The sequence below is a fragment of the Acomys minous genome (genome assembly GCF_964271855.1).
Source record: "Acomys minous genome assembly, chromosome: 6".
Lineage (NCBI taxonomy): Eukaryota > Metazoa > Chordata > Mammalia > Rodentia > Muridae > Acomys > Acomys minous.
In genome coordinates this window covers 39,707,929-39,735,315 of record NC_140487.1, presented here as the reverse complement: position 1 = coordinate 39,735,315, position 27,387 = coordinate 39,707,929, and the positions used below count along the sequence as shown (strand labels likewise).

At 47.9% G+C, this 27,387-nt stretch overlaps 1 protein-coding gene and 1 long non-coding RNA gene across 4 annotated transcripts in view; one reads left to right on the top strand and one right to left on the bottom strand.

The window, feature by feature from the left end:
- Nucleotides 1-27,387, top strand: part of PRKAG2 (protein kinase AMP-activated non-catalytic subunit gamma 2) — a 355,936-nt gene that overhangs the window by 68,692 nt on the left and 259,857 nt on the right. The window lies entirely within an intron of this gene.
- LOC311599468 lies at nt 110-15,709 on the bottom strand. 2 transcript variants are annotated; one of them, XR_014779905.1, is made up of 3 exons: nt 15,550-15,709; nt 12,204-12,349; nt 110-230 (listed from the first exon to the last, which is right to left on the bottom strand). It is a non-coding gene; the product is annotated as an uncharacterized lncRNA (long non-coding RNA). The 2 variants fall into 2 exon arrangements; XR_014779906.1 differs by lacking the exon at nt 110-230 and adding an exon at nt 10,507-10,642.

Here is a 27,387-nt window from a genome sequence, read left to right as displayed (position 1 = left end):
TAGCCGTCACTGTGGACTGCTCAGAGACCATGGGCTCTGAGTTAGGGGTCTCCCCTTATTCCTCAGCCAAACTACCTTTTTTTTCTTTGTGGGATTGGCTTGCCAAAGCTGACAGAGATCCACAGTCTTTCTGGGGTTCTGGGATATGACATCTGGTTGACCTGGTTGACCTTTGGCCTTTAGTCCAGTCAATTATGAGCACTTGGCAGAAATGTAGATCCTGGGCTCCACTGTAATTTGGGGAAAAATAAGGAGTTATGTGTTGACCACACACTGCCAGGAGTGGTTATTATAGAGAACTATCAAAACACAGAAGACAACAAAATGAACACAGACCCAAACCAGATGTATATTCATCAGGGCCCCAGCACCCACAATTTAGGTCATTTAAGTAATTTGAGGAAAGATCAATACTGAACTGTTTACAGAGGTGAGGGCAAGGGGTAGAGAGGGTGACATAGGACCTGGGGTTAGTGACATCAAAATGCCTTCTCACTCTTGCCTTGAAGAAGGCAAACAGATGGTAGCAGGGATTGGGGCAGGAGCCACCACACTTCGTAGGCATGAAAAACCCAGTCAGGCCAAGGCCACCCACTAGGAGGGCATGGGAGGAAAGGTTCCCAACTTCAGTGTCTCTCCAGTGCAGATTCTGGTGTGGTTTCCACTGGTCCAAGCAACCACAGGCTAGAAGTCAGGGTGATTATAGGTGTAGCCACAGGGGTAGTACCCGGATGCAGAGCATGCAGGGAGGAGGCAGAGAGGGGCCTGCAGAGCTGAACAAAGAGATTCAGCACAGCAAGGTGCCTCCCAACATCTCAGATTTAGTGTCCGTTTCATGCTTGCTTTCCCACTAGTCTAGGAAGCACCCATCTCCAGCATCGGTCATTTCTATTGCGGGCCATGGTGGTCAGCGATTCTATTATTCAGCAGTGAGGTTGTGGCTGGTGCTTCCCCAGTGGCCTTAGCTTTGGGAGTGGGTTTCCCTAGTACTGGAACACACTCTTCAAGCACTCAGCACCTGGCCTTGCAGTTGTTGGCTCTCTGTGACTCCCTGCTACACTTGGTCAACTGCATTCCTTGATCTATGGCCCCAGCTCCCAGCAGTGTCTGAAACAGAGACAGGCTCAATTAGCACTTGCCAGACAAAGAGAATAAATGAACAAGAAGAAAGGCTGGGTATTAGCACAATTGTGCATCTTCCTTCTATTTGCTACCCTCCAATACACTGAATAACTTTCCAGCACACAACTCCACGCCTGGGGGTGAGCTTCAAGCTTAGGGAAAAGGATTAGGCTTTACAGTGACAGACTTGGCTTTCACTCATAGCCCAGGTACTCCCCAGTCTCAAGACCAAGTCATTTACCAGTTCTGTGTATCAGCTCACTACATGCAAAATGGGGACATGGGACCTGGCAGGTTTCACTCAGCCCTAATCCTCATGGCTCCATGGTTATTATTGGCTGTCCTCCTTCCAAGACTCTTCGGCAGCCGTGGGGAGGTGGATGGGTGTTATGGCCTCCACCAAGGCATGACAGTGCAATGGAAGGAAACCCAAGGAGGCAAGGGCTGGGCCTACCTTTTCCAAGGCAAATTTGTGTCAGTTCCACTGAATTCTCCAGGTTCTTGATTCACCTGGATGAATTGTATCCTGTGAAATATCTCTCTCCTTTATTTCCTTAAAAAGATTGTATTTTCATGTATGTGTATGTACATGTGTGCCTCTGTGTGAGTAAGGACACATTTGTGGGGGTAACTGGAGGCCAGAAGATTAGGCCACAGTAGATTGGGTCTTTCCTAATATGCTTTGGTTACGGGTGGACTGTGTGCTGCTGTGTCCTGTCCTCTCTACCACTAGGTTGATCTTTCTCCCGCTGTTCGCCTGGGCCTCCCTGGCCTTGGGGCTGGTGTCTGTGCTCTTTGTTCTGCCTCCAGTGTTTCAGCCACCGCAGGTGCCTTCCTCATCACAGGCCATTCTCTATTCGAAGAGCTCGGCTTTGGGCTGGGCAGTTGCTCATTTTCTTCAGAGCCCCATCTGCATCAAAATATTCTCTACTTGTCTACTTGCCACATATCAATTCCTTTTCTAGAATGTTCTTCTCTGTGGCATCTCTACCCTGTAGAACAGGGCCTGGGCACCGACATCTAGAAAGTGTTCAATAATTCATATCTGCACTAAAGGACACAGCTAAGAGCCCATTAGAAACACAGTGGAACCAGACTTGCCCCTTAAGTACATGGGGAGGTCTACTCAAGAGGGAAAGAAAACAAAATGACCTACACCTCTGGCTTCCCTGGACCTTGACTTTGAAAAACAATGCATTCTTTCAGAGTCCCATGGATACAGGAGGCTTCGGGGCCATGGACAGGCAAGAGCTTGACCCCTGTGCGTAATGGCCAGCCATGCCTCTTCCATCAGCATCTCAAAACTATATGCAGAACTCAACAACAAGAGTTCTTCCCGTGCAAATACAGCATCACTCAGGTGGAGCAGAGCAGCGGGGCCATTATATAGAATTCACAAGGTGCCTGACATTCACACAGCCTACTGATCTCTTCAAAGGTGGTTAGGTCTAGATAAACAAACACGGGTACATCAGTGGGGGCTGGACCCTTGAGCCAGTTCCCAAGTTTGCTGCTGATTTCCTTGGGGTTTTTTTTGTTTTTGTTTTTGTTGTTGTTTTTTAGTTTTTTGAGACAGGGTCTCTCTTGGCTGTCCTGGACTTACTTTGTAGACAAGGCTGGCCTCCAACTCACAGTGATCTGTCTGCCTTTGCTTCCTGAGTGCTGGCATTAAAGACCTGTGCTACCACCGCCTGGCTCCTTGTTTTTTTTCATAGAGGTCATTTGTTGAGATTTTTCTGCCCTGTAATGTTGCAATAACAAATGAAGCTGCCTAGGAGATCCCTGCTGTACTTATAAGCACAGGGTGTGGGTTTCTTCCTTGCATGGCATCATGAAAGAGATCCACATGTTAGAGAATGGGAAACTGAGCTGGGAAGATGGTTTCATGGTAAGAGTCCTCACATATGCACAGGGACCTGAGTTCAAATCCCTGGCATCCATGTAAAAAGCTAGGAGTTAATTCATGCCTAGGACCATAGCATTAGGGGTGGGGTAAGACATTAGGATGGCGAGGGCTTCCTGGCTGCCAGCACAGATCTAGTTTCAGTGAGAGACCCTGTCTCAAGGGGTTACCGTCAAGAGCAATAGAGCAGGAGACTTGCTGCCCTCCTCTAGCCTCTGCGTGGGTGCACATCCCGGCATACACACACACACACACACACACACACACACACACACACACACACACACACGTATACACCACACATTCATATACTCACACACATATGCACACAAAAGAGAGAGGGGGAACCAGGTCTGCTGCAATCCTGCAGATAATGTCAGTGGCATTGCTCCAAGGAACTGAGTCTAAAAAAGGTCTACTTCTGTTCACATTAACCTCTTTTTTCTCCTATCTAAGGCAGGTGGATTGGAAGGAAGGTATAAGCATTAAAGGACCCCAAATAAAGTAGGTTTGAGAAAGGTCAAAGCCTACAGTGAGAGATGAAAACGAGCAGTGTTTGTCGATTCCTGTTACTTTGTTGTTCTGGTGCTGGTGATCTTGGTGCTGCCGTCGCTGCCACTGCTGCCACCGCCACTGCTTCATGTTTCCATTCTTTTGATTTGTCTGTTGGGATTTTTTATTTCTTGTGTTTTCTGGGGTATGGATAACTCCTTTTGGTTGGAATTCTCCTTCTAGTGCCTACTGTAGGGCTGGATTTGTAGATACATCTTGGTTTTATTACGGAATGTCTTATTTCACTATCTACTGAGATTGATCATTTTCCTGGGTCTGGGAGTCTAGACTGCCACTGCGGTCTTTTGGAGTCTGTAGAACATCTGTCTCGGTCCTTCTGGCCTTCAGTGTCTCCACTGAAAGCTCAGATGTTATTCTAATAGGTCTGCCTATTAGTAAATGTTACTTGGTCTTTTCCCATGCAGCTTTTAATATTCTGTCTTTGTTATATATGTTTAGGGTTTTTATTATTATGTGCTGAGGAGACTTTCTTTTCTGGTTCAGTCTGTAAGGTTCTTGTACCTTGATAGGTATCTCCTTATTTTGGTTAGGGAAATTTTCTTCTATGATTTTGTCAAAAATATTTTCTGTGCCTTTGACTCGGGTTTCTTCTTCTGTTTGTATTGTCTTTAGAGTTGGTCTTTTTATAGTGTTCCATATTTCATGGATTTGTGTGACAAGTTTTTGTTTTGTTTTGTTTCTTTGTTTTTTAGATTTAACATTTTCTTTGCTTATATTATCCATTTCCTCTATAGTGTCTTCAGTGCCTGAGAGTCTCTCTTCATCTCTTGTATTCTGCTTGCCTCTGAGGTTCTTGTTGAGCTCCTAAAATTTTCATTTCCAGATTTCCCTTGTTTGGGTTTTTTTTTAAATTCTGTTTCTACTGTCAGATCTTGAACTGTTTTACTCTTTTTCTTTCACTATTTATATGTTTTCATTGGTTTCTTTAAGTGATTTATTTCCTCTTTAATAATATCTATTATAGTCATAAAACTATCTTAAGGTCCTTTTCTTGTGCTTCAGGTATGTTGCAATACTCAAGGCCTACTGTGTTGGGGTTGCTGGGCTCTAGTGGAGACATATTGTTCTGGCTATTATTGGACTATGTTTTCACGCTGCCTTTAGGCATCTGAGTTTAGGAAGATTATACTTCTAGGGGCTGATATGTGGTCCTGTCTTTGTTGGGTGGATGTTGGTTTATGTTTATGTTTGGTTTATGTTACCCTCTCTGTTTCTTAAGAGAGTGTGGTGGTTGACTTTTCCTGGTAGGAAACTCTGGAATCCTGATACCTGTGGCCACTGGAGTTGCTGGGTAAAATGTTTTTCAAGGTATTGGGAGATGACACTTAGGAATGGGGAAGGGTTAAGGTGGTAGCAGGGGACTCAGAGGGTCCACAGGAGGGTGGAAAGCATGTTGTCCCACCAAGATCTGCTTAGTTCCCTGGGAATGGGGGCAGAGAGTGAGGAGCAGCTTATCTGCTACAGAGCTGGGGATGAGCGTTGGGAGAGAAGTGAGGAGCTGCAGTTAGCCTACTTGCTTCTCTGGCAGGAGTGGCCTGAGGGTTTCCAGGGTGTGTCCTAGCAAATTTTACCTGGCAACTGTAGCCAAGGGTGGCCATTTTATGGCTGTTCTGAAGATTATTTTCACATGCATTAAAACAGAACAAAAACCCCAGTTTCATGTAGTTCAGGATAACCTCAGTTCACGACATAGGCAAAGATGGTCTTGAACTTCTGATTTTCCTAGGGCTGGGTTAATGGACACACAGCACCATGCCTGACTTTATGTGTGCTGGGCATCAAATGCAGGGCTTTGTGCATGGTAGGCAAACACTCTGCCAACTAAGCCACAGAGTTGCATTTCTCAGTCTTAAGTACCTTCATGTGATAACACTGTCAGCTCCACTCACCAGGTCAGGAAGCTGAGGCTGTCCTGGCTTATTACCCTCAAGATGTTGGACTATCAGGCATCTACTAGTCATCTCTATGGCCTTGGGGAGAATGCTGAAGGCCCATGAAAGTTCCCCTAGCCTGCATGAAGGGAACCATGGCCATCTGCTGGTGTGCAGACTCTGCCAGTGTCCTTGCCTTCCTCTTCACTTCTAAACCACATAGACTATTTCTGAGGACTGAAACAGTAGGACTCTCTTGTACATCAGTGGCCCAACAAACTCAGTGGCTCTCACGGCTTCCTGGCTGCCCAAACCAGGGATCTGAGGGCAGAGAGCACAGAGTTATAACAGGGCCAAGCAGAGCAGCTGCTGTACTCTGGAACCCAGCCACCTCCATCTGCAAGGAAGCGCTTCTTGCTCCTGGTTTTGACCACAGCATTGTGTCCACACCCAGTTGTCTTAAGACTTCTAGAAAACACAGAAGTGAGAAGGGCTCTCTGAGTCTCCCATTCCTCCTATAAAGCAAAAAGGCAAAAAAGATTTCCTACTCATCACTGTGGGAGGGAGGATGGTGTTGTGGGGTCACTGTGTTCCTTAAAGGACACACTGAAAGTTTCATGCCCATGACTGCAACCTGTAAGGAAGTAGGGTAGCTGTGATCATCATGGCCCAGGATGACCAGTGTCCTCAGAAGAAGGTGGCTGGGTAAAAACACAGACACATAGGGAGAGTGCCTGTGATGCTGAGGACTGGAGTGACACAGCCATAGGCCAAGATCACCAATGAGTCCTGGACGACATCCGCAGGTTCAAGAGGAGCACAGTCCCACTGTGTGGGAGTCCAGCCTTCAGCACAGTGGCACAGTGGCTGTCTGTTGGTCAGTCTCCAGTTTGGGCTTGTGGCATGTGCAGGAAAGTAGAGGAGCATGTCCCAGAAGATTCCTCATTCAAAGCATGGATTACAAGTGTCACTGGGTCCAAGCAGTTGGTTTGCTCAGGGGTGGCGGGTGGGGGGGTGGGGTGGGGGGGCACGAGTTGCTCTCAAGTCCATAGCCCCTCGCAACAGTGTTCAGACAGATTGGCTGAGATGACAGAAGCAGACTTCACTCCTGAGGCAAGGGTAAAGCAGTTACTTAAAGTATGGGGGTGGGGTGGACGGACGAGGGCATCAGGAGACCGGTCAGATGTGTGATCTAAGGTAAGTTCATTGGCCTTTTTTGGGAGTAAGTGTTCTCAAGCCATAGAGAAGAGATTCTGGGGGAGCTATGGGCAGATTCAGGATGGATGTAGCAGCACACCCTTTGACACCTCTAATTCATGGTTTAAGGGAGGTCTTCTGGGACACACACCTGTGCTTTTCTGTGTCTGCTGGCATTCAGTTCCTGCACATGCTCTAACAAGATACCCCAACATTTAAGTAAGAGTACACAGAGCTGAGAAAGTGAGAAAACAAAATCATACACAGCACTTATGAGATTGTCAGGTGTTGCGGCACTGCCACAGACTGCAGCAGAGCATCAGGTGAGGGGACTGCACAGTGTCAGCATCTGTGGCAGAGCTCGGGAATGGACAGGCGCTGACTGAGAACCAGAGGAGCCTGCCGGATGCTCTGCCAGCCTACAGAACCACAGTCAGGAGATGACTGAAGAAAGCCGAGTAACAGCAGCAAAGGAGACAGATCTCCCAGCTGAAAGCGGGAAGCAGGCCAGTACATCTCAGCCAGCAAGATGCCACATGAGCACAGAACAAGACAGAAAGAGAAAAGGCCATTAGGCTTGAGATTTCCTGGAGCTGCTCCCACTTGCACCCCATGAAAAGCAGAAGTATGAAGCCCTAACACAAGGCAATGTGACCAGCCATAGCAAGCTCTTGCCACCATACCTTCTCCACAGCAATGGGCTGGACCCCACACTGTGAGCCAGAATAGCCCTTCTGCCTTTTAGCTGCTTGAGGTGGGTACTGACCGATGGCTGTTGGAACTAACGCAATTTCATCATTTATTTGTTGTGATGCTGGGATTGAACCTGTGGCACTGCATGTGTTAGGCAGGTGCTCTGCTGGTGAGCTGTGTCTCAGTCTGGAATACATTTTCTAAGAAGGACTGATGACATTAAGAAAAATGAGACAAGATGCAAAGAAAGCAGTATAAGTTGAAGCCAGAAAAATCTCAGAAACTAGTAGACAGAAATAAACATAGAAACAATTCATGGAGGTTTCATTAGAATAAACACAGAGCCAGGGAAGTGAGGAGTAATCCCAGGGGAAAGAAGGGAGGGAAGGGAACTTAAGAGCAGTGGGCTGAGAGAAGCACAGTAGTTAACAGTGGGTGCTGCTCCTGCAGAGGCCTGCAGCTCGGCACCCAGCACCCGCAGCAGGTGGCTCACCACCACCTGTAACTCCAGCCCCAGGGGATCCAGTGCCCTCTCAACTCCACAGCACCTGCACTCACACGTGCACACATCCCCATGTATTCACACATACATACATGCGTACATACATATATACATACATAATAAACAAAAATTAAATCTTAAAATGAAACTAAAGGGACATAGAAGCAGGGAAAGGATCCAGGAACAGGATCACAGGAGACAGAGAAGAGGAAGGCAGGCCACACATACACAGGTGCCTGGCAGCACAGGAGACAGAGAAGAGGAAGGCAGGCCACACATACACAGGTGCCCGGGAGGAGCACTGAGGCAGGGGAAAAGCAAAGGCCCTAAGCTCTGAAGCAAGAATCCTAAAAACATTTTCCCCTTGGAAGAGATAAGACCAATTTTACTATTCATCATTATGTTATATAAGATGTAGAAATGATTGATTTGTACAGGAAAAATACAAATGAATAGTGAGTGGAGGCGTCACAGCAATAACTAAAACTTCCTTGCTCCCATGATATTAGGGTGACAGCTACTTCAAAGCATGATTCTGATGTCAAGGTGGTGTTTGTGCATTAGCCAAAGCTTGCTGTTAAAATTCAGGCCTTCAGCCTCTGGCAGTTCTGCTGGCTCTTGGCCAAACCTTTGACGTCCTCAAGAAAGGTGATATATTCTTGGTGCTCCAGGGCTGTGCTGAGCTCCACCAACTCATCCACAGAAGTGTTGTCCACTCCTCACCCCTCAGCCTCCTAAGGCCTGGGATTGCAGGCCTGCACTGCTACACAGCTCCAAGGATCTCATACAGAGTTAAAACATTCCTTCCAGTATAAAGAACATACATGGAATCTTGGTTACCTTTCTGTCTCTGTGATAAAACACCATGACCAATGTTTGGGTGAATGTTCCAGAGGGCTAAGAGTCCATCATGGTGGCAAGGCATGTCCTTACATGTCAGGCATGACAGCGAGAGCAGGAAGGTAAGCAGGAAGCAGAGAGAGCGAAGTGGAAGAGGATAAGGCCTCAAAGCCTGCCCCAGTGACACACTTCCTCCAGCCAGGCTGCACCCCCTAAACCTCCAAGCAGTGCCACCAACTGGGGACCAAGTGCTCAAACACAGGAGCCCATGGGCGGGAGGCGGCATTTGTCACTCTAGAATTGTTTGCTTTGGTCTGGGATGGAAGCCAGGCCTAATGCATGCTGAAGTACTTTATCCAAAATGAGATCCTATATCCTATCAACATGGGCAAACTTGGGAACTAGTGTTCCTCCCTCTCTCTAAGGCGTCTACTAGAAAGTAAGCTTCAGACAAATGAGTCTGAACATGTGGACTAAAGTTGAGAAATATTCAATCACTTTTAAAACTAAGAGGAAGACTGTGTGAGAGACTGTTGATTCCATGATATGGTCTGAACACAAGGACGGGAGAATGCAGATGTGTGTGCAAGTAAGGCTGGGAAATGCCGCAGTGCTGGGTGTGGAAGCAGCCAGGCAAGTGCTCTGCCACTGAGCTGCACCCACAGCCCTTACTGGGTGTTTTAGTTTAGTATTTAACCTGTGTGTTTGTCAAGTCATCCTGAGATACTCAGTGTATAATGAGTGAGTTGTTATGGGATGTTTTACTTCCCTCTCCTTCTATCCCTTATCTTAGTGTAGAAGAAAGAAGGTACAGGTGGAATACAGAAATATTAAATAAAAACCCAACTGTTCTCTGTCAACTCAAGATAGGCAAATGGATGATTGTGTGGGTCTGTTTTCTGTGGCTTAGAAGGCAACACCACAGCCTGAGGCCCTTTAAAGAAGATAAGCTTATGTTGGCTCACGATCTGGTCCAGGGCTGCAGGGTCGCATCTGGTGGTAGCTGTCTCACTGGCAGTGTCCTAAGGCCATATGAGCACCATGTGGTGAGATGGGGAATGAGTGTGTGTCTTTGAAAACCACTCACAGGACTGAATTTGCAATGAGAAAGTGAGGGGGTGGAGGTTTCTAATAGTGCTCTCCTCTAATGTGGTTTCTTGGGTAGGAAATAGGGCCCTGGCTGTCATGTAATGAATTCTTAGGAGCTCAGAGGGCTAGCTTAGAACCTAAACCAGGGAAAGCAGATCAAAGCCCAGCAGAGCACAGCAGTACCTTCAGCCAGCTGCTGGACTCTGACCTCTGCATCAACATTTTGCAAAAGGTTGGTTGCTAATTCTGTCCATCACCTTGACCACCCAGTGCTCATCCCTCAACTTGTAGCCCTGACACTGCCATGGTCAGTGGAGGGTCCAGGGTAGGAGAGCCATGGCCTGCTGCTGCTGGTGCCAGGACCACAGCCCACTGAAGCCTGCCAGGTGAAAGGCCGGAGGTGAGGAAACAAAATACCAAAGGATGTTTGCTTGCTTAGTTTCTGGTTTGTTTGGTTTTGTTGTTGTTGTTGTTTGTTTTTTGGTTGTTGTGTTGCTTTGTTTTGGGGGATTTTTTGCAGGATTGTACATAAGCTATCTTAATGAGGTAAATAAATAATCAACAGTTTAAAGAGTAAAGAATTGAGCTAGACTCCATGGTAGAAGCTTGTGATCTCCCCTCAGGAAGTGGAGGAAGAGTTCCAGGTCCTCCTGAACAGTATAACGTTTGAGGCCAGTCTAGGCTGTGAGAAACAGTGCTTCAAAACAAAACAACAAAAACAAAAGCGGGATGGTGGCATGCACACTTTTAATCCCAGCACTCAGGAATCAGAGGGAGGTCCATTTCTGTGGGTTCTACAGAGGGGGTTCCAGGACAGCCAGAGATACAACAAAGAGAGCCTGCCTCAAAACACTGAAAACCAAAAACAAACAAATAATAAAAATAATAACAATGGACAGAGGCTCTTATTACAACAAACTTGTAGACAATATTGTACTAAGTAGAGAAAAAATGCAGGACAAGACAAAAGCACTCACCCTCTCCACGTCTGCTCAGCACTGGGCTTGAAGTCTCAGTTGGAACAGTAAGACAAGAGGGGGAAGCAAGATGGACACACATGGGAAAAGAAGCCACAGTGCCCCTATTTGTATCGGAATGATTCTATTCAGATGAGACTCTATAGCAGAGGCTATCACCCTTCCTAATGCTGTGACGCTTTAATACAACAGTTCCCCATGTTGTGGTGACACCCCCCCCAGCCATAAAATTATCTTTGTTGCTGCTTCAGAACTATAATTTTGCTACTGCTATGAATCATACTGCAAATATCTGATATGCAGGATGGTCTTAGGAGACCCCTGTGAAAAGGTTATTCAACCTGTCACACCCACAGGTTGAGGAACCCTGCCCTAAAGACTACAAGCCTCTTAGAACTGATGAACGCTTTCAGGAACGAGGCAAAATATAAAGTGAACACACAAAAATAGCAGCAGACTTCCTATATGTCAATGAAAAACACTATGGAAGGAGCCAGGGACACAGCTTTAAAGCTTTACTGACTGGCCTCCTCCTCCTCATAGCCCACTGGACAAAGCCCAAATTTCTTCCTTCAGACATTTAAAAGATTTAGTTTACTACTTCCAATTGTGTTTGCATTTGTGCTAACACGTGTGAGTGTGGTACCCACAGAAGCCAGGGCCACAAGGTCCCCAGAGCTGGAATGACAGGCAGTTCTTAGCTACCTGATATTGGTGCTAGAAACAGAACTCAGGTCCTCTGTGAGAGCAGCAAGCGCTCTTAGCTCTTAACTGCTGAGCTTCTCTCCAGCCCCCTGGTGTCCCAACTACCTGTGTCTGGTACAGGGACCCCCATCCCTCATCACACACTGCCACTGTCTGGAACATCCCTGCCTGTCTCCACACTAAACACTCCATGCCCTTGACTTCACTTCTCCCCAGAGGCTTGCTAGTCGGTGCTGATTCCTTTGTCTTTTTTTTTTTTTTTTTTAAAGATAGAATTTCATGTAGCCCAGGCTGGACGTGAACTCAATATGTAGTCAAAGCTGGCCTTGAATTCCTGATCCTCCTGCCTCCACCTCCCAAATGCTGAGATCACAGGCATCCAGTTTGACAGATGAGGGGACTGAGGAGCATGCCCAGTGTCATGCTGTGTGGTGGGTGAGAGCCAGCCTCACATCTTCTGCCTTACCCTGACCCATAAATGCATTCCATGCCAAACCAAAGTGTCTTCAGTTTCCACAAAATCCCATGCTATCACAACCACCATTTTCTTGATTTATACACTGGTATTCCTAGAGCATTTATTAAATGGATGAATTTTATAAGGTGGGAGCTGAAATGAAAGCAGGGGTGTGTGGGGAGGGAGCTGTGCTTCACAGGGCTTGAGCAAAGCTGAGCCTGAGCATGCTCCCCAGCCCCGCCCCCTTTCCTGAGGATGAGTCTGTGGCTTTTACCTTGGGATCCTGGGAGCAAAGGTTGTGGTTTCCACAATTCAGACTGAAAAGTGCTAACAGCAGGTCTGCATCTCATGGACTCAAATCCTTTCTGTCTGGAATGGCATTGTCGTCATGGTGACGCATGATCACCGGGGCTGCTGGGACTAGGAACAAGGCATCCTCAGGGACTATTGATCAGCAAGGCTTTCTCCACCCCCACCCCTGCTACCAAAAGATTTCCCTTAGTACACAAAAAGCCATGGCGTGTGACATGACTACTACACTCACTGTAAGCCACATATCCTAACGGGGACCAGCAGAGAAAGGGTGTTCTGTTGGATGATGCTTCTTTTTTTAATTTTAATTTTAGGCTTTATTTTTTCATTGAGAATTTCATATATGCATATAATGTACTTTTGATCAAATCTATGCTCCAACTCCCTCGCCTCCCAATTCCTTCCCTCTCCTCACCTCCCTACCTACTTCCTGTGTTACTCGTTTTTTTCTCAATAAATGTGCCAGGCCCAGACAGTGCTGCCTGGGTGTGCACAGGGTCTAATATCCACTGGAGCATGGGTTGCCTCCCAGCGACTGCAGCCTTGAAGAAAATAAACTCTCCCTCTCCGAGCAGCCACTTACTGCCAGCAACTTCTCAGCTAGGGGTGGGACCTCCAGAGCCCCTCCCCATCCATGGTGGAATTTTGGCCGGCTTGATCTCGTGCAGGTCCTGTGCATGCAGTCCTAGCTGGTGTGAGTTCACGTGCGCAGCAAACACTCTCCCGCTGTACACATCTGTTACCTCTGGCTCTTGTGACCTTTCTGCAACAGGCTAATAGTTTGCTACAGCACCAAGATGCCAGAAGCCAGAATCTGGAGCCCTTGCCCTGCCAAACGCTGTCACCAACCCAGTTACCCTAACAGCTTGGTTGGTAGCAGGGCTCCCTGCCCTGACCTTGAGTTTGACTTCTGCAGAGCGGTTGGTCCTTCCTGCTACCTGAGAGTAGCGCTCCGATGAGATGCCCCGGGTTTCACTCGCAGTTTAGTCTAAGTACAGTTATAATTGCCGAGCCTAATCCTTTCAGACTTTGTTCAGGTTTCCATGACGTAGTCTCAATGCTGAGCACTAGGAATTCTGAGTGTGCCCTTCCTGTGCCTTTCTTTCCTTCAGGAACTGCTTCCTCTGGGATTGCACTTTGCAAGCGTACCCCAGTCCCCAGCAGGAGGCCAGACACTGGACTTGATTCTGGAGCTCCAAACGCTTAAGACCTTTTGTGGAGCAGACAGCATAATATGTACCAACGTTTCATGGTGTATTGAGAGATGACAGATGCTATGGGGGAAAAAAAGATGGATAGAGAAGCCAGGAAAGTCTGTGAAGACTTACCAGGGTAGACCTTTGAGAAAAGCCGGGGAAAGAGAAAGGTAAGTCATCCAGGCAGCTAGAAAAAGAGCAGTATAGGCAGAGAGCATGAGCAGAGCCCTGAGAGAGGCCAGAGGTGTGAGGGTGCAGAGGTGGAGACAAGGACAAGGAAGTGAAGGAGGATGTCAGAGAGTGGGGAGGACCACGAAGGCCGCTGCGGAGGGCTGGGGAGGGGGCTCAGCTTACAAAGTGCTTATGGCCCAAGCACAAGGACCCAGTTCAATCCTCAGAACCTACGTTAAAGAAAACAAAACAAAAACAGAGCACAGTGCATGCACCTGTAATCCTGGTGCTGGGGAAGTAAAGACAGGCATACATATCCCTGGGGCTAACTGCCACCGGCCTAGCCTAATTTGTAAGTCCCTGGTCTTGGGAAAGACCCTCTATCATAAAACAAGCTGGTTGTCCTGAGTGACACCCTGATATTCTCTCTCTCTCTCTCTCTCTCTCTCTCTCTCTCTCTCTCTCTCTCTCTCTCTCTCTGTGTGTGTGTGTGTGTGTCTGTGTGTGTCTGTGTGTCTCTCTCTTTCTCTCTCTGTCTCTCTCTTTCTGTCTCTCTCTCTCTCTCTTTCTGTCTCTCTCTGTTTCTCTGTCTCTCTCTGTCTCTCTCTCTCTCTGTCTCTCTCTCTTTCTGTCTCTCTGTCTCTCTCTTTTTGTCTCTCTCTTTCTCTCTGTCTCTCTCTGTCTCTGTCTCTCTCTGTCTCTCTCTGTCTGTCTCTCTGTCTCTCTGTCTCTCTGTCTCTCTCTGTCTCTCTCTCTCTCTCTCTCTCTCTCTCTCTCTCTCTCTCTCTCTCTCTCTCTCACACACACATACACACACACACACACACCCCTCTTCTGCAGAGACCCTGTTTTTATGAGTGGGGAAAGGAGCCTTTTAGTAGGACTTGGCAAAGGATCACTCTGACTGTTGTGGCTTGATCATGTAGGGGCGGTGTGAGAATAGAAACTGGCTACTAGACAACACATGGTCCAGTTTGGACTCAGCAGGCACAGCAGGAGGGTGGGAGTGTAGACCTGGAGACCTTTGGTCAGCAGGGCATCCGAACCTGCTGACTTATGGGCACGATGAGCATGAAGGAGGAAAAGAGTTAGGGCAACTTGATTGGACTTGAGCAACAGAAAGCCTGGCCAGGCCTAGGCAACGAGAGACCCCAGGCAAAATGGTCTGGTCAGGATATCAAGAAGCCCAACGGAGCTGGCAAGATGCTTAGACTCAGGAGCTGCAGCTCCAGAGGGAGGGAAAGAGGCCTAGGTTGGAGCCATGAGTGTGGGTGGCAGGAGTGGCAGGAGTCCATGCAAAGCATAGGACTGTGGGTGAGACCAGCTGTCAATGCTGCTGGGGCCCAGCCAACCAGGGCTAGAGTGCTGGCATGTTGGCTTAGCCACAGAGCAGCCATAGCATTTGGTGGCATGGGCAGGAAGTCCTATCAGAGCAGGCACTGGTGAGGCAAAGCAGGGAGGAAGTGAGAGGTGGGCAGGCTAGGCAGGCTTTGCAGGGTTTGCTGTGAAGGAGAGCAGAGAAGGGAGTGGAGCCAAGGGGATGTGGAGTCAGGAGAGGGAGGAAGGAAGGAGCAGTGCTGGAGGCCAGTGGGAACAGTCAGGAGGCCAGCCTGCCCGCACTTCAGGTTTCCATATGTACTTCCTAAAGCCATCAGGGGCTTCCGCTGTACAGTAAGGTGGAGAGCCGTCGAGACTAAAGGATATAGATGTGTGTTCTGCTGAGAAAGCAGGAGCAGCACCTTGTGTGGTAGAACAAGGAAGCATCCAGGATAAGAAGGGTGTCCTGCAAGACACACTTCGTTGGGTGCTTTGCTAAGGCAGAAGACAAGGTCTTTGTTTGTACAGCCCATGTGCAACCAGGAAAAAAAATGCCACTTCTAATTATCTCAGAAGGTTATAAGTTAGGAGGGAGGGAGGGAGGCAGGGATTTGTAAAACTCACCATGGGAGTAGGGACTGGGGACTCTTCTGTGCTCTCAAGGAACACAAGGGCCACTTGGCTTTGGGGGTCAGTGTTCTAAAGCAGGAGCTGATGGCGCTGGCCCTGCACTCTGGCCTTGGGCCTCTGCTTCCAGCCAGTAAAGCTGCTTGCAGTTGCTTGGCCCTGCCTCATTCCTAAGTGATCGAAGTCACAGTGTTTAGTCTCTAGAGTCCAGATTCCTTCATTTGTGATGTCATGACAATCTTACCAGTGACAAACACATTGCAGATTAGACAGTGCCCAGCGTAGCAGCTGCCTAGGAAGGTAAGAAACAGCAGGGGTGGGCATTGACACCCACTGCCAACCTGGCATGCTCTACACTCACTGTGGACAGGTTTCCTAGGTTATCTTAACTGAGTTGGGAAGACCCAGCATAACCACGGGCAGCAGCATTCCATGGGCTGGGGTCTCGGGCTGAAGGATACGGGCACAGCTATCTGAGCACCTGCGTTTACCACCTTCTGCTTCCTGACCTCAGATGCCTCTGTCACCATGCCTTCCCCACCCTGTCCCTTCAAATCTTGAGCCCAAATAAGCCTTTCCGTCCTTAAGCTGCTTTTTCCGGATGTTTTGTCATAGTACTGAGAACAGAAATTAACGCAGTGATTGGCTTCACTGTAGTGACAACCAGGGAAGACTGTGCCCTGGCAAAAGCCTCATCTTCCCTCTGTGTGTGGTGCATCATGACTTGAGTTTCAGAAACTGTGAGCTAAGTACTCTTTCAATTTGATTACCTCAGATGTTTGCACAGTAACTGAATAATGTTGTCTCAGGTAAGCTGCTTCTTGAAGTGTTTCCCATGACCCTCTTAAACACAGAGCCTGGCCCGAACTGCAGAGTTAGAAATAAAGTGTGATCCGGAGAGGAAATATGTGAGACTGTGTATAAGGCAGACATGAGAGAGCCACTAAGGCAAAAGTACAGTGAGCTCAGAGATTCCAGTTACCAGTGACCCCGTGGCTCCCAGGCAGCGTGTCGCCTCATGACTGCAGCAGGAAGACTGCAGTAGACAGCAGCATATGTACTGCATATGGGGCTGCTTATATTTGAGAGGTGTCACCACAATAACCCTTCAAACTTACAGAAGGCTTTACCTCTACAGCCATGAGCTCCTGCACTTCCTCCCTCAATATTAAGTAAACAGACAGACATAGTGAATGTTCACTGGGCAAGGAAGAATCTGAACATGTGGCGTCAGCATTGTGTGGGCAGGGGATGTGACCAGAGCCATCTGACCTGGGTGGTAGGAGATCCAAGGCTCCCAACAGAAGCTAGCAGTAGTCCACGTGGTGGTTCTCTGTGCTGACCTGTGGCTCCATGACCTGTAATAAATGCGTCTTGATCTGTGGACTCATTGTCTTCCTCATTGGAGGCAGGAGGATCATGAGTTCTAGCCTAGCCTGGGCTAGACCTGTTTCGAAAAATATTTTTTTCTGAGGCAGGAAGATTGCCAAGTTCTAGATTTGCCTGGATTATGTAAGGCATCCATGCCAGCCAAGGCTAGAACATGAGACTGTGAAAGAAAAAAAGAAAAAGCAGGGGAAGGGATAAGGAGGGAAGAGAAGAGAAGAAAAAGGGAGGGTAGACGGCTTCGAGGCTCCTGTGGTCCTGTCCCAGGACGTTCCTTTTGCCCCCTGGCTTCTGCGCCCCAGATCAGAGGCTTCCCCAGGGACAGTGCAGAGCACAGCTGGCCTTAGGCAACCCCGACACTCCAACAGCTCCCCAGAAAGCCACTGTGCCAAATTACACGATGTGTTGTGAGAAACTGGTAATTCCCAGGCCTAGCTTGGAGAAGAGCCACTCTGCCCTAATTAAAACTAAACCTTGAAGCTCACAGCACCAAAGGTGCTGTTGAAACACTGGCTGCAAATTGCCTTTGATTGATGGCTGCTATGAGTCTTTGTATGTGTAGCCATCACGTGACAAGACCTTCCACTCCATTTGTTGTCACTGAGAGCTGCTAAAGGACTTGGGGCATTTGGAGGTTGGGTGTATTTAAATCTGGAGACCTACCCACGTCCATCCCTACCATCACCCTGCTCCCAGATACTCTCAGAGCTTTGAAATCACCTCATCAGGTGCTAGAGGCTTGTTCTTGAAGACTCAAGGACTTGTGGAGTCTCCTGGAGTCAGGAGACGTTTGGAAGTTGGATGGGGATACCTGGGTGTTAGTAGACTTGCACCATGAAGCTGAGGTACCTCTCCCTGCGGGCCCTAGACATCTCATGTTGGGGCCTGTTATCTACAAGACTCTGAGGTCTGAGGCCCAGGTCGACTTGGCTCTTTACATGAGCAATCAAATCAGTCCCAAAACAGTCTAACAGAAACAAGCCTCCTGGCAGACATGGAAGCAGTCGCTGCCTGAGACTGGAGCAAGATGAGATATCACCATAAATCAAACATGGCTGTGCAGAGTGAGTGCTGAGACCACAGATGGTGCCTCCATCCTCACATGCAATCAGATCCACAGACATGTCACACACACACACACACACACACACACACACACACACACACACACACACACACATCTGTATCAAAGGACATGTGAAAGTTGTTCTATGCCATGGGTTCACTCGGTTCTTATTTGGGGGTAGGGTTTGCTGGTGGCTGGGTTGGTTCTGGCATCAAACCCAGAACCCTGAGCTTGCTGAGGATGTTCTCCACCACTTCCATTTATTTGTAAAGAGCATCTTTGCAAAAACCACAAGTTCATGCTGGCTAGGGGCCCAGTCTTTCGCAGGTCTTATGCCGGCACATACTGCTGTGAGCAGAAGAATGTGATAGCCAAGCTGGAGAGATGGCTCAGTGAGTTAGAGCTCACACTGCCCTGGCAGAGGACCTAAGTTTCATTCCCAGCACCCATATCACGGGGTTCACAACTGCTTTATTAGTCCAGCTCCAGGGGATCTGAAACCTTGTCTCTGCACCTGCACCCACACACACCTGCCCACACACAGGTACACACATCATGTGATTAAAAAATATTTTTAAAGTGTGCACTGATCATGCCATGCACAGAAAACAGCCACACTGTTCCATCCCATTCACCATTCTGCCTTCTCTTCTGTGATGGTCCATGAGCTTTGGGAGGTTAATATAGATAGATGTCTTATTTATGGCCGAGCATTCAATAGTCATTTATTCTCAGCATTTTGACCAATTATGTGCATCTCTGCAGAACTATTGCCTGCTGCAGAAGGAAGCTGCTTTGACGAAATCTAAGAGCTACACTCATGTGTGGGGAAAAACATGTTTCTTAAGAAGGTGATTTGATGAGCATGGAATGTCCATTTAGCAAAGCAACAGCTGTGACTAATCTAGAACCTATTGTTCCCCTAGCATGGGCTTTGGACCAGGTTTACAGTATTAGATGTGAACTGCTTCCTGTGAAATGAGCCTCAGTCTCAATCAGAAAGCAGCCAGTTGCTCTTATAATAAGCTTGCTGCTATTGCACCAGTGGGCACACCTTGCTTTGTGGGTTAGTAATATAGTCTTGCATGCCTTTTTAAGGAGCATAGTTTAACTACCAAATGTACGTGTAGATGAGACAGAGATCAGGCTTCTGCTCCTGGAGAGACAATGCTCAGAAGAATTATATAGGAAGGCAAGAAGCTCTGGGGTCTCATAGAAGAGGGCAGTGTGGCCCTGGCAGTGTCAACTGTGAGAGGAGCTGTGGCATAAGACCATGCCTGGGGCTGGACAGAAGCCACAGCATCCACAGCTGATGCAGAAGTAGAGCCAACACTTGACCTTGGGGGCTCACTGTGAACCAGGTCCCGGGAGACTCGTAAAGTGCTATTTAAATGGTCCCAGCATGAGTCTGTCAGAAACTGGGAAGGGTACACAAATGATGAGGCTATCTGAGAAGACATCCTTGAACCAGGCCACCCACAAGTCTCCACCCTCGTTGTCCAGCTGGCCTACAGACCAAGCTTAATGCATCTCACTGCAGATGTGCAGTAGCATTTCTGTCACAGGCATGAATGAAGCCATGGTCCCATAAGGGGCACTCTCAAAGGAATACAGCAAAGAGCCCACTGGGCCACAAGCTACACTTTGACCCCAGTATGTAGAGACCAGCTGTGAAGAGTCGCTCTTGGTATGGGGCTGCCTCTGCGCAGTGACACGGGAGGAGTTTGTGTGGAAGTTCTTCCCTCACACATGGCGATTGTCTGAGGAGATGTCATCACTGTGGCTTAGGTTCCCAGGAGCAAGTTCTGGGCACAACCCTAAATTAACAGTGAGCATAGCACTATGGGCAACAGAAGGGGACACTGACTAGCTGCTGTGGCCTCAGCACCAGAGAGAGCAGTGGGCATTGTGTCACTCTCATCCTTCCTGAAGGAGCCTTGGGAACATGGCTGTGTGGGGCACAGGTGTCCTCAGCACCCTCCCACCCTGCAGAGGGCCTAACTCACTCCTCTGCTGAGTGTCTTATGGCTGAAGGTTATCTCTGTGGTCTGTCCTACATTGGGGGCCATTTCCTGTCTATTCCTCTCGCCACTCTCCTCCTGCATGTATCCAGACCATCCAGCCTCGTCCCCCCTTTTCCTTATGGGCATCTCCCCTGTCACCTCTCTTATATGGCTCATCTCTTGGCATCCACCTCTCCAGGGATCCCAGCTCACATATACACTGGTGGGTAGCAAGGAGTCATCTGTTTGTTTGTACAGGAAAGGAGAGAGATGAAATAAGCAGGCCTGAGTTTCCGTTGGTGAGGGTCAGAGCAGGACTCACAGGCTGGAGGTATGAATGGAGACCATGCCTGCAAGATTTCACACTGGCCTCCAGAAGAAATTTCAGGTGGGCTGTTCATGAGCCTGGGTGACTTTGCTAGCTTCCTTCTGGCACATGTGGACTTTGATGTTTTTACTGCTTGCATCTCAAAACCCTTACTTGTCTAAGATGGTGTTCTAATATATCTTGAGCAATGGGATGATCATTACAGTGTATGTAGATGGGGCTGGGGATCTAACTCGGTCAGTAAAGTTCTTGCCATGCAGTCATGAGGGTCTGAGTTCAACCCCCAGAACCCAGATACAAAAAACTGGATGTAATGTCCCTAGCCTGCAATCCCAGCCCTGGGGAGGCGGCCACAGAGCGACCCCTAGGGCCTGCTGGCCAGCCAACCTAGCAATTCTGTGCTAGCTCCAGGCCAAGTGAGAGAAACACCGGTTAAAAACAAGGTAGATGGCACCTGAGGAATGAGGCTTGAGGCTGACCTCTGATTAACACACACACACACACACACACACACACACACACACACACACACACACGGGGAGAGGGGAATAAATGTAGATGTTATCATTTCAATATAATTGTTATTTATAGTCTGACACAAAACCACGCCCTCAATGAAAGTGAAATAAAGAAGTGAACATAAGCCAGGGTGCTTTGCCCTCTCTGTAATTCTAAAACCAACCATTTTGTGAATCTGGAAAGAGACATTAGGGTGAGATAAATGAGGAGGAGGGTAAAACAGAAAGATGGAAAATGAGTCTTTCCTCACTGTTCAGCCCATCCTCCCCCAGCTGTGGTTATCTGGTTACAGTGCCATGGGAGTTCGGCCATCACAGTCATGACGACATACTCTAGATGGCTCTGAGGCTTAGCTTCTGTAATTGCTTCTTTCTTGTTCAGGTAACGAAGGGCGAAGGGCGTTACTAAGCCAAGTCATTAGTGAGTTCGAGCCAGGCTCTCCTCAGCTTTCCTGGAGGGGATCTGAGCACTTGGGTTTCACAGGTCCTCACCTAATGCCTCAGTGAAGATGCCATCTGCCTGTAAAGTGGCCTTTGCCCCTGCCACACAGGCCCTTCTCCAGAAGGTCCTCCATGGCCGCAAGACTTCTGGGGATGGTCAAGGAACCACTTGGCATACAGCTTGTAGATTTCCAGGCATTAGTGAGAGAGGATAAAGCCTGGCTTTAAAGAACCGGCTCACTGTGGAAACTAGCAAGTCTGCAGTCTGCAGGACAGGACAGCTGGGAGCTTAGGTAAGGATGGCAGATTTGACCCTGAAGGTGTCTACAGGCATAATTCCTTCTTTCTTGGGAGAGTCCCAGCTTTTGCTCTTAAGGTTTTAGCTAATGAGATGGGGGGCCCACCATACTATGGACAGCAGTCTGCTTTACAATCCATGCGTTGGGAGATAACCTCATCTTCAGAAATACTTTTCCAAAAACATCTGCCCCGTCTGTGGGCAGGCTGACATACTATGGCCATCCCAAAGATTGCATGAGTGTATCACAGAGTTGGTGACATGGGGATGATAGACAGATCTTCTGTGGAACTCAGCCTCCTTCCTGAACCTGGAAGGAGAGGGAGAGGGGGAAGAGAAGGGGGAGGGGAGGGGTGGAGCAGTTACTGCAGGGAGTACATAGCCTCCATTTCTGAACACAAAGAGCACCATGTGCTTGTCCGTTACTTTGTGACAAGAACGAGTTCATCGGTGTTATCCTACTTGTACACTAAAGTGCACTCACTCCAGGTTCCTCTGAGGGCAGCACTATTGATTTGCCATCAGCAGAATGAGCCTTTGACATGGCCCAGGCTGAGACAGAGCTCTGTCGGTTTGTTGCCCCATATACACTCAGTAAGGAGTTAGTGTCTGGATGCAGGAAGAAGGAGCAATGGTTCCTTGCACCGACCACACACACGGTCAGCGTCTGTCTCAGCTCAGAACAGTGCAGAGAGAAAGGGAAAGAACATCCTTTGCGGAGTCAAGACTGTCTGCTGGGAAAGACTGTGGCTGTTGTCCTGCCCAGCTTCCTGCCTTCCCATCAGACACCAAGGCTCAGAGAGCACAGGCTGGACCAGCTGGCACTGAGTGCCCACCCACTAAGGACTAAGGACCACGCTCATAACCCACATTTTTTCTTTTTTATATTTGAGAATAGTTTTGCTTGAGGTTAAGTGACAGAGACAGGCAAGCTGTTAATCTCAGCTGCTGCCTGAAGAAGGAGATGGAAAAGAGGAAGAGAGAAAGCCACGCCAATAGAGGTCTGCAAATATCTGCGTGGCAGAGGGGCGGGGAAGCATGAGAGAAAGAGTGAAAACGCCTATAATACCAGGGAAAGAGAACGTGCTTAGCATTTTTGGCCGGGGCATGAAGAAAAAGGATTGTAAAGAAAGGAAACATGTATTTTGGGGAAACTCAGAAAAGCTGGCAGACTGCAGTATTACAAAATGAAAGTTATTCAAGTATCAGCACTGGGGAAGGGCTTCTGAGAAGCAAGTACATCATCACATTAAGGGGTAATTATTCCTCACATCTCCTGCACAGGGCTTTAGTGAATCATCTTTCCTAAGGGGTGATCTGGCCAGGTAGTTGACAGGCTCAACTGGATTACCTCTTTTTAAATTGAAAATATTTTATACAATATATTCTGATCACAGTTTCTCCTCTCAGATCTTCCCAACCTCCCCACCCTTCCAGTTCCATATTCTCTCTCTCTCTCTTTATCTCTCTCTCTCTCTCTCTCTCTCTCTCTCTATATATATATATATATATATATATATATATATATATCTTTCTCATCAAATAAACAGGCGAAATGAATTTTTAAAAAATAGTTTATTTAATTTAAATTTATGTGCGTTGGTGTGAGGGTGTCAGATCTTGGAGTTACAGACAGTTGTGAGCTGCCATGTGGGTGCTGGGAATTGAACCCAGGTCCTTTGGAAGAACAGTCAGTGCTCTTAACCACCGAGCCATCTCTCTGGCCCGAACTTTAAAAAAAAAAAAAAAGAAAAAACACACATATGCAGACACACATACACAAGATCCATAAACATACCAAGTTGGGAACCATAATGTACAATCAAAAAATCAGTAAAGTTAAAAAAATGCACACATAGTAGTACAAGAAAAAAAAACCCTCCAAATATACCATTGATGACTCATGTTTTTAATAAATAAGGTATTCCCTTCTACTCTTCACAGCTCCAAAAGAAATACCAGAGGGATCAAGATTTGAATATAAAATGGTGCATATTGGAAGGGTGGGAGGGAGGGGCGGGAGGCTGGCTAGAGAGATGGTTTAACACTTAGGAGCTCTTGCTCCTTTCCCAGAGGCCCTGGGTTTGATTCCTAACACCAACATCAGGGAGCTTATTCTATAATTCCAGTTTCAGGAGACCTGATGCCCTCTTCTGGCTTCTGTGGGCACTCAAGCTCATATCCCCCTTCCTCCTCCCCCTTCTCCCTGCCTCTCTGTCCCTCTGCTCCTCCCTTCTTCCCGTCCTTCCTCTTTTCCTCCCCCATACAAATAAATAAAAGAAAATTTTTAATAGATTAATAAAATGAAACCAAGCTGGGCATGGTGGCACATACCTTTAATCCTAGCACTCGAGAGGTAGAGGCAGGTGGATCTCTGTGAGTTCAAGGCCAGCCTGGTCTATATAAGAGTGCCAGGACTATACAGAGCCAGGACTTTACAGTGAGAATTTGTCTTAAAAAAAAAAAAAAACAAAATAAAAAGGGAAATGAAACCATAAAGAATTAAAAAGTAATTAGAAAGGGAAGTAGGAAGAATGCTTGAAGATCTGGCAAAAAACCTCCATACACATAAAAGTAACATGAAACCTATAAGAAGGAAAACTTCTACGCAGAAAACAGTGTGTCTGACAAGGCAAAAGAGTAACTCAAGCAGTCCCTGACACTGAGGGATGCTGCATCCTCAAAAGTATTTAAACATTTATTTGAAGGGGGTGGGGCAGCCCGTGCCATGCATGCAAAGATCAAACGATGACCTTGGGTTCTCTGCTTCCACCATGTGGATGCCAGGGCTTGGCGGTGACAAGCACCTCTACCTGCTGAGATAACTCAGGGGCCCAAGACCTTCTACAGGTAGGCAAGAGAAAGACCAGCCACCCAGGAGGAGACTCAACAGAGAGACCACAGACCACTCACAGGAAACAGTGGCAAAGGAAACACAAGGCTAAGACATCTGGCCTCCTTCATAGCAGAGAAAATGCACACTGGAAGCACGAGATGTGATTTCCACGTAGCAGATGGGTAGCAAGCCGGAAGTGGCCTGTGCTGGTGAAGGTGCTGCGTGTGTGTGTGTGTGTGTGTGTGTGTATGTGTGTGTGTGTGTGTGTGTGTGAGAGAGAGAGAGAGAGAGAGAGAGAGAGAGAGAGAGAGAGAGAGAGAGAGAGAGGAGAGAGAGAGGGAGGGAGGGAGGGACTGTCCAGTATGGGAGGCACCTCCGTCTTCGTCAGCAGAGCATTGTTTTTGTAAACATCATGTAATAAATAAACAGTAAATCATATGCTGCTTACATGGTGGGCTGCCCCACGGATGAGTGCTTCACGTTCCACCCCTCCACTTGTTTCTCTTTCACCTCTCTCCCCAGCACCTACCTTGTGGCAACAGGCAGCATGGCTTCTTCTCTGTAGGAAGATAGGCACTCAGGAAAGAGCCTGGTTCCCTGGCTGCCCGTGATGGGCATTTCTGGGCATGGACAGATGACTTCCATGCAGGGCCTGCCATGCTTGGAGGGCTGAGCTTCCATGTCATTGTCCCTCTGCCCTCTCTGGAATCCTGGCATCAGTGTGATGCTGCCCAAGTCTTCTACCTTGAAACAAAAACACTTCATATCCCCTTCCTCTACCCACCCCCGCACTGTCCTGCTGTCTCGTGCACCAAAGCTTGCAGATGTAGGTGTCTACCATGGTGCCCTCTCTTCTCCATGGCCTGTAAGTTCCCTGCAGCCAGGCTTCTGCTCACACACTGTTCTGCTCTCCAGCATGGCCTCCCAACAGCATCTCACACGACTCAGCCAACAGCCAACATCCTAACAGTCCCACATGCCAGATCGCTTGACTTTATTTCATTTATACTCTGTCTGTCACCAAATTTCCAACTCCCAAATCCTAGCGATGAGCCCCTGTGGCCCGCCTCCTCTAGCACTGCTGTCTGCTGCCCTGTCTGCAACCTCTCTCTGGCCAAGTCCAAAGACCCTGGCATAGAGCTGAGCAAGAGAGGAAAAACACCTAGGAACAGAGGCTACAAGAAGTCCACTGGGTGGGTGGACGCCACCTGCATCTCCACACCATTGACACACACGCCAGCCCCCTAGGAATGGTCAGGACACCGTTCTCTGCAAATGTTAAGTGACCATGTACAGTCCTCAAGGCTGAGGGTCTCACAGAGTCTCTGGAAGCAACTCTTCCTTTACCTTTCCAGTGTTGAGAACACTGCTAAGAACATGGTTTCGTGTACACCAACATTTACTGTAAAATACCAGGAGTATGTTTACAGCCATTTTAGAAATTGTTGGAAATTCTGTCCTCGTCCAAGCCAAAACTCATTTAGTGAGGTTTTCTATAAACCTCTGGTCTGCAACACAAACAGCAGTTATAAAGATGGAACACTGACACAGTACAGTCCAAACACCCACTAATGTGATGCACACTGAAGAATGGTGGTGGGAAAATACTTAAAGTCTTTGTTTTCTGCCATTAAACCAGTTTCTGTAAGTACGGAGAACTCTGTGCACACAGTAAGGATGCCACCATCCAAAGATCCTGGTCTTGAATCTCAGTTGAGGGCTCTCACCGCTCAGGTGGCTGTGATGGCTCCCACAGTGCTCATGCTGTGAGGTCAGGACCAGGGATGCTGTGAGACACAGACCGAAGTCATTCTGCCTGTGAATTCAGTTCTGTTCATAACAATTTCAGAAACATTTTACTGTTGCCAATTTTTTTTTTTACCACTTCTTGCATCATATTCAGTTATGTGAATTGCCAAGTACACAGGTCACTGTGAAGCTTGCTGGGCTCAGGGCTGCCCACAGTGAGGCCAGCATCCCTTTGCACATGCTGTGTGTGGCAGTGAACATTGAGCTCACCCCACCCCCCAGCTGCAGCATCTTTACCCATCCACCTAAAATTCTGGGAAGTCCTTGGGTCATGTATGAACAAGTCCTACAGTAAGAAAGTGTCCTTGCATACAAGTGAGCCAGACCAGAGCTTTGGTTTTTGTTTTGTTTGTTTTTTGTTTGTTTGTTTTGTTTTGTTTTGTTTTTTGTTTTTTTGTTTTGCTTTGAAGGTAAAAGGCTGTGATGAGTGGGGCTTGAAAACCTGTAGGAAGGTCTGTAGCCTTGTGGGTGTGGCTGGTATTTAAAGTAACCTCATCCAAGCCCACATGGAAGGCCCTGCTTGGAAAGTTTCTCTCCTCCACAGTCTCTCCCAAGACCTCATGAGCTTCTTCAGAGTTCTATTTGGGAACATTTCATAAATACCTTTTGACTCACATGGCATAAGGAGAGTTGTCAAAACCCAGCATGTCCTTGAGGTGCCCTGTACACCCAGATCCCCATGGGATCCATCTGCCTGGCAAACGGAGATTGATTGATTATGGTATAAAGTACTAACGGAAAAGGGCAGCCATGGGCTCTGGCAAGGCTGTGCATGGGGTTGGATTCAGAGTTCAGAACAGGCCTTCTTCTGAGGGCCCAGATGCTGCCTGTCCTTTCCTGTGAGGCTTGGAGGTCAAGGGTTCTAAGCCCGTGTACACTGTCACTCCCTTCACTCCATGCTGCCCACACCAAGGGCATGGATAACCTGTAAATTCTACCTGCCCCCTCATCCCCTGGAGTCTCATGGAAAAGCCCTCACTGGTATTCTAGAGCCCATGTCTGGGTGCCAGCTACACGTCACCCAGCCTTGTAAGCCAGAGCTGGTGACACCTTATGTAAGACAGGTCAGATTTGTATGGCAGAACTGAAACTTGAGGATGGGTTAATTACCAAGGTAGCTTCATTTGCCAAGGAAATCATTGTGATTAAT